Consider the following 7,500-nt stretch of genomic DNA (forward strand, 5'->3'; position numbering starts at 1 on the left):
TCTTTATATAACTATAGGAGTTTAGAAATAAGTAACACTTAAATATGGATATTCTTCCAACAAGTCCCCCTTTAAGATCTTCTAATAAGATCTTTATTACTTGTACAAAACTTATAAAGCACGCCCCACATTAAAGTAGGTGCTGTTTTTTTTCTTTAAGCAAGCTAGCGATAAAACAACAGCTTATTTACATGGGAGATAGATGGAGGGAGTCCACGTCAATGTCGTCATGGTCAGGGAAGTAAACCAACAATTCTCGAAAGTCTTAAAGTTACCTCTTTGCTAGACCCCCTTTAGTGACACTTAGCCCAAGGGGCGATAAAGCAACCGCATGAGGCTATGATGGCCAAAAAAGCTCCGAATGGAGACCAAGACAGACTTAATTAGGTCAGTCCACCTGCCTAATGTGCTTAGAAGCCAATCTTTGAAGGGGTCAGAGAGAGAGTTCCCTAGACAGGGCCTGGAGGCCCTTTAAGGCCCTCTGAACTGAGCCATCGGGGGTAGTGTTGTTAGGAATGAAGGTACAGCATTGGTCACCAAACATTGCACACACTCCTTCTTCCTTGGCTAGGATGCGGTCAAGGGCTATGCGGATCTGAACGGCCCTGAGGGAGGTCGGGGCAAGTTTTTCAGCAAGTCCCTCAACGGCGTCACGAGTCAGGTTGGTTAGTCTCAACGGCGGCGGGGAGTTAGAGAGGCCGCTGAAACAGGAGTTCCAAGGGATGTTAATTTGGTGAGTGGGGTCACCAGTCTAACCATAGCACAAAGCCCAACGGCTGACGTCGGGATTCTAATGTACAATCTGTGCTTCCCACAACACCAGAATAAGTCAGCTCGTGCCTAAGGGCCTATCCTAGAGCCATCTATCAGTGTGGTGCACCAGTAATGGTTGATGTCACCCAATTTGTTGGGGGACGGAGAGGGTCCTGTAATTTGAAAATGCGTGTAATTCAGCTTTTGGGCCACAAAGGGAAGAAGTCGGGTGGCATTGTCAACAGAAGGGTACACATGTCAGTCAACTTAAAAGGGGCGGGGTAAGTGTGGGAAAAGGGACGTCCAGCGGAAGAAGCAACACAGTCACCCAGGTTTTGGCATCCACCTGAGCCACAGGTTGTCTGCACCCGCTCCTAAGGTCAAAGTTACCAGGCCTTCGGTGGTGATGTCATTAGCACGCACAGATGTGAGATTCTTTGAAACACCACCGAGGTGGGGTGGTACTTTAGGTGCTACAGAGGGTGTAGAGGTAGTTAACGCCCTCTCAAGGACATTAATTTTAATAATTCCTTTAGCGTCTGTATCAGTCAGGTCAAGCCCCAAAACAACATAAAAGGGAAGATGGGCACAACTTACCAGAGTATGTTGTCTGCATCCGACACCAATGGTTCAGGGTTGAGTCGTAACAAATATAGAGGTCATTACCACGGTAATAGCTATTGTGTCCCCCGTAATTAATCACACTGCACAGGTCAAAAAATAAGTCTTGCTATCCCCTTTGACCCAGTCTATTTAAAGTCCGCTGTATGTTCTTAGACACTTGTCAGTCACTGTCGTCAGGAAGGATGAACTGAGACACAAAGACAGTAGAACACGCCCAAGGGATAAACGGGGATAAACATCAAACTTTTCACTTAATGTAACGACACAGATAGTTATGCTGCAAACAAGCAAGAAAAACTAAGAAACATTTAGCATACTGGATTGGTCTCACACAAGGATATACAATATAGAAGTTGAAAAGAGTAATGTAGGTAGAAAATCTCTCTCGTCTCTTGGGCTGAGGGGCAGATGTTGTGGCGATGTCAGCAATGACATCCGCTGGTAATCTGTCAGGTTCTTCAGCTGTAGTGCAGAGGGAGAGGTGGTACCAGGTGTCCCCTCCACCAGCCAGTCGAAGGGCGTGGGACGTCCGTTCCACGACCTTGAAGGGACCAGTCCACCTGAGCTCCGTCCACTTGCGTTTGATGACCTTGATCTTGACCCTCTCAGCGGGCGGAAGGGAATCTGTACAGAAGAACTGGCACACAAATTCTGCAATTTTTTGTGTAAAATACCATTTTGGTTTTACGCTGAGTCCTCCTTCCATGGGGGGCTGCTGGTCCTGTGAATGGCTGACCTGTATGCAGCTCATAGGGTGAAAAACTCAAAGGGCGGTAAAACAGTTTTATTCACGGACCTTCGAATGATCATTAACACTAATTGCAACATGTCAATCCAATTAAATTTGGTCTGTGCACAGATTTTAGCCAATTAGTTTTTAATGTTCTGGTCCATCCTTTCAACCTTGCCTTGGGACTCAGGATGGTACCCCAAACCTGTGTTCTAGTCCGAAAGCCTTTTCGACCAAGGCTAAGTGAGTATTTTTTTTAAAATGGTTGCCGTTGTCTGACCTAATCTTTTTGGGGAAACCATGTCGGGGTACTAGGTCATCCACAAGTCATTTAATTACTGATACTGCCTCCTCTTTTGAGGTTGTTGTTGCTTCCGGCCAACCACTGTGATTGTCAACACAAGTCAGTACGTACCTTTTCCCTTGTACCGTATTGATCATATCAGTGAAATCAAAGACTATACATGGTTCACCCTCACCTCCTCCATATTCTAAATTTGATCTATTAAACTACTATCGATGTGTAAAATCGTTATTTTCAAATTAAAATTAGTTCTAACTTCTTACCCACGGTAAAAACGTTAAAACTATGGAATGTGTCAGAATCGGATGATTGTCGATTTTGTTCCAAGGAGTCTGTATCCACCCTCACTCACCCCCTTCTGTTTCTGAAAAAAGGACTGTGTTAGTCATACTATCACTTTCAGAAAACATCTAAGAAAAAGGTCAGCTAATAGTCAAGTAGCGGAGGACAGGTCATGTTTGAGGTCAATGATTGTCTCTTTAGCCTCTATGGTCCACTTGGGGGTGGTGTTAGGGTAGGGGACCCCTTAGCAATATCCCAATTAACTCAAACTCAACTAAACCCTAGCTTTTATGTAACTTATTCAATATGGTGAAAGTAACAAATAGGCTTATATTTATATTGTCACCAATACTAGAAAAATACTACCTTTGTGGCGAATGCTTTAGCAATAGTATTTTGAAATTTTACCGCACCTGGTGGCCCCAATAATTCATTAAGTCAAGCTCATGTTGTAGAAAGTTGAATAAAGCAGACACGTTTGTTACTGAATACTTTCTATCAGACTTCTGTCTTGACGACTATGTGTATGTAATGAGCAAGTATAATTATTTGATATGTTTAAATGTGTAATGTGTCGTTTTAGCTCAGCTGTTGTGTAGCTGCTAGCTCCTCGTAGCCTACAGGTGTCTAAAGTGCAGCCCATAGTTATGTGTTTAACATAACCATGGGCTAAACCTAAACAATTGAAAATGTGGTATTTGGGTGTCGGTGTAATGTTTGGCAGCTACGCCGTGTCTTATCATTGGACCTAAGTTCTTTGGTTTTGTAGGCGAGACAGAGAGCAAGGGAACAATGTGGGACACAATTGTGTCCATCTTATACCATGCTAGCTGTTGCAAAGATAGGTCAACATGAGCAGCCACACCTTGAGTTCCAACATATATAAATAATCATAACATATGGCGAGTCGGGTGGCAGAACACACAGAAGCATCTCAGTCAGTGAGGGTTTTCACCGTTAGAGCCATTCCTGTTGTTTCAGGCTGTGGTATGCTTGGTAGTGGTGTCGCAGCTGGGTGGTTCAGCCGTCAGGTAACACCAGGAATGTTCCTTCTTTGCGATTTGAATGTCAGGGTACAGTCTGTAAAGGAGGTCCAGCAATCTGAACCGGAAGTGGTTTGGTGACAGTTAACCTTGTGACCCCAGCGAAGCCTTCGACCTTTAAAGAGGAAGCACACAGTTTTTTTGGTACCTCTGCATTCAGAATCGAATGGGTGGCTGATGAAATTGTCCGTTGACACTCATGTCCAGCAGGGGTCCTGTCGGTACTACCTGCTGCGGCTCCTGATGTGGGCGTCCTCTTACACGCCTTCGTGTTCGTTTGTTGGCACGACGGAACCTTTCCTGTTCGGAAATGTTCGGACAGTCACGACTCCAGTGACCAGGCTGGTCACAACCGAAACAGTGTCTACCCCAGACTGGCTTTGAAGCATCGTGTTGTCCACCACCCGAGTCCAACCGCATGTCTGTTGAGGATTCTTTCCTCCACCTGTTGGAACTCAAAAGCAAGGTCACCCACTGCTGAATATACCCTAGCTGATCTTTGACCTTTTGGTTCTTTTAACCTTTTATCTTCAGCGATCTGTAATTTAAGTAGTCGTTTCCTTGTTGCTCTGTCATTAGCCCTATTTTGCATGGGATGAATAAAATGTCCTGCCATATATTGTTTTTGGCACCGTGTATATCAGGGTTAACTTTGTCCAAAGTGTTTGGCCAAAGGTTACCTCCCGGAGGTACAGGTGGGAAACAAGGTCAACAATGGCTTGCATGTATGCATCAGCAAGAGACTTATATTGAAATAGGCCCCTATAATTGTCATGTGTCAAAAATGTCTGGTGTGCACTGCCCTCTGCTGGAGGAAAATGGTCAGACATGCAAAATAAGGGGTTAATACTTTCTCTTTTAACTTTGATGTTCCAGGTAATTTAATGTTCAGTGAATGTATAGGATAGGCCAATATAAGCTTTGGCTTCCGCCTATTCCTTTTTCGGTCATTCTTTTTCTTTCTGTGTGTAAATGTGTATGATTGTTAATTTGTCTAATCTGTACTGTTAAACTGCTCACACAAAATGGTTGATGGTTGATTATATGACCAAAATAAACTTATTTCATTTATTCATTCATTATCTATCGCACTCAGTTTTATTCCATTTTGCATCTAATTATTCCTATTGATTTCTTCCCATTTCACTCAAACAACTAAACAAACAAACAAATAAACAAACTTGCAGCTAACCACAATCAACAGCATACCATTTACGAATACCTTCATTTGTCACTTTCTCATCTTTTCTTCACTTTCGTTTTCCTTTACAAACAACATCCTGTATCCATCTCTTCCTTACACTTCACACAATGTTTCTATTTTCTGTTCTCCTAGAAACCATTCACATAACGTAAGGTTATAAACATCCTTTTCCCATATTTTCTCAAACCATCCTCTTCACCCTCAATCTTCCTTCACCTGTTCTCTTTTTATCTCTCTCTCCTTCTCACTGGAGTAGGGGGCGGTGGCCTAGTCAAAGTCTGGGCGGGTCGTTTGAATTGTCTTGCGCATGCGCGGCAGGCAAAACACCAATCAGTCTAGTCTGTCCTATTTGTCTCATTAATCATCGGTTCTTTTGCTGCATTTCGTTTTTCCACGTAATCCCCGTTTACTTTTATCATACGCCAAACTCTTAAATTCTCGAGCACCAACCCTGTTCCATTTTCACCAGCGCGCGCGCGCACACACACACACACACACACACACACACACACACACACACACACACACACACACACACACACACACACACAAGAAAAAGCTGCACCTACCCTTATCTTTGCGTTTCACTTTACCATAAAACTTCCAGTTACTTTTTTTTAATTTATTTTTTATTTTATTTTACCAGACGTTTGAGTTCACGACTTTTCGAGTATTGTAAACTCCCTCTTTACCCTTTCAAGGAACGTTCTCCTTTTTTTTTCTCTTTTTTTCTCTTTCTCTACCTGCTAGTTCCATTGTCGACAACCGTCCATTCAATTGATCATTGAACGGTAGCCAATCATCACATTTTGCCCCGCCGCCATCACATTTCTGTTTGTCACACTCCAAGGCCATTGTGTCTATATTTTCTTAATTCTAGTGCCCTCAACGCAAAGGGATCTTTCAACCCGCTTCCTTAGTTTTAGTGTCTTATCACACTGGGATCTATCAACCCGCTTCCTTAGTTTTAGTGTCTTATCACACTGGGATCTATCAACCCGCTTCTTTAGTTTTAGTGTCTTATAACACTGGGATCTATCAACCCGCTTCTTTAGTTTTAGTGTCTTATCACACTGGGATCTATCAACCCGCTTCCTTAGTTTTAGTGTCTTATCACACTGGGATCTATCAACCCGCTTCCTTAGTTTTAGTGTCTTATCACACTGGGATCTATCAACCCGCTTCTTTAGTTTTAGTGTCTTATCACACTGGGATCTATCAACCCGCTTCTTTAGTTTTAGTGTCTTATCACACTGAGATCTATCAACCCGCTTCCTTAGTTTTAGTGTCTTATCACACTGGGATCTATCAACCCGCTTCTTTAGTTTTAGTGTCTTATCACACTGGGATCTATCAACCCGTTGCTCTTTTAGGCGGCGACCAACTACCCAGGGTGAGCCACACCCAACTATTAGTTCACTCGTCAATGAAACTGCCCGTCACGGTAATCGAGACACAATGCCGTGAGTTGACCACTTATTTACAATTTTAATGCAATGGCAGGCTCGGCAAAAATGCAATCAATCTATCGAAATCACAGCTCTGCGTCTGGGGTACAATATAGTGTTTGACTTACAGACTTCAGGACAGACTCCTAACGCAGATTTTATCTAAAAAGAAAGGTTCTGCTCACCTTGAATTGGCCAATTGAGTCTGTCCAGAAGATTGCAAGAAGTCATCGATCAACAGCGTGCCATCTCGGACGAAGCCCCCAAATTGTTGTGTCGACAGCTCTTCCTCCCAAGGAAGTCAAAGTCTGCTGTCCACTCCCAAGTTCTTTTAATGGCAAATAAGCTGATGTTAAATTGACCACCAAAAGCAGTAGTTGGTATTTTGTTGTTTATTGTCAAAGCTTTGGCAATAATGAGACCAATCCAGCACCCAAGCGTTCCCTAGCCCGGTCCAGATCGGTCAAGCTCAAAACTCCCGCAAGTCCCGTGATCCTCCGTCTCTCGCTGCCCCCACTCTCTTTGTTTAGACTACTCCGAGTTATCTCTACTCTGACACATTCCAATCTAGAAGGCCAACACCTCACTATGAGACTCAAAAGAAGGAAGAATACTAGCTATTCTTTATATGACTATAGGAGTTTAGAAATAAGTAACACTTAAATATGGATATTCTTCCAACAGTACTTGCCATACTTGACAATACAGCTACATATTGCTCGTCCATACAGAACGCTGCTCTCCACCGAAAACATGTTTTTTTGACTCGGTTTGGGATTGATAGCAAGATTTGCAGTATCGCCAACAGTGACACATGTGCTTCAAGGCACTTCAGTGCTAACAGTGGAGCAAAAGTCCAAAGAGTTAGGCTGAGAAAACAAGCAGTGATTTTTGTATCACACACACGTTGCTCATTGCAAAAAGGTCCTGTCAACCAGCTTGTCACATTTAAAAGTCTGTTTTGAGGCTAACTTCTCGGCTTACGACCATACTACCCTGAGCACGCCCGATCTCGTCAGATCTCGGAAACTAAGCTGGGTTGGGCCTGATTAGTACTTGGATGGGAGACCGCCTGGGAATACCAGGTGCTGTAAGCTTTTGGCGACGCTCAC

At 43.4% G+C, this 7,500-nt stretch overlaps 1 non-coding gene across 1 annotated transcript; it reads left to right on the forward strand.

The window, feature by feature from the left end:
• The first annotated feature begins 7,366 nt into the window (after positions 1 to 7,366).
• LOC133663998 (5S ribosomal RNA) lies at positions 7,367 to 7,485 on the forward strand. The gene has a single exon (XR_009828474.1). It is a non-coding gene; the product is annotated as a 5S ribosomal RNA (ribosomal RNA).
• The last annotated feature ends 15 nt before the right edge of the window (positions 7,486 to 7,500 follow it).

This window comes from Entelurus aequoreus, linkage group LG13, assembly GCF_033978785.1.
Source record: "Entelurus aequoreus isolate RoL-2023_Sb linkage group LG13, RoL_Eaeq_v1.1, whole genome shotgun sequence".
Classification (NCBI taxonomy): domain Eukaryota; kingdom Metazoa; phylum Chordata; class Actinopteri; order Syngnathiformes; family Syngnathidae; genus Entelurus; species Entelurus aequoreus.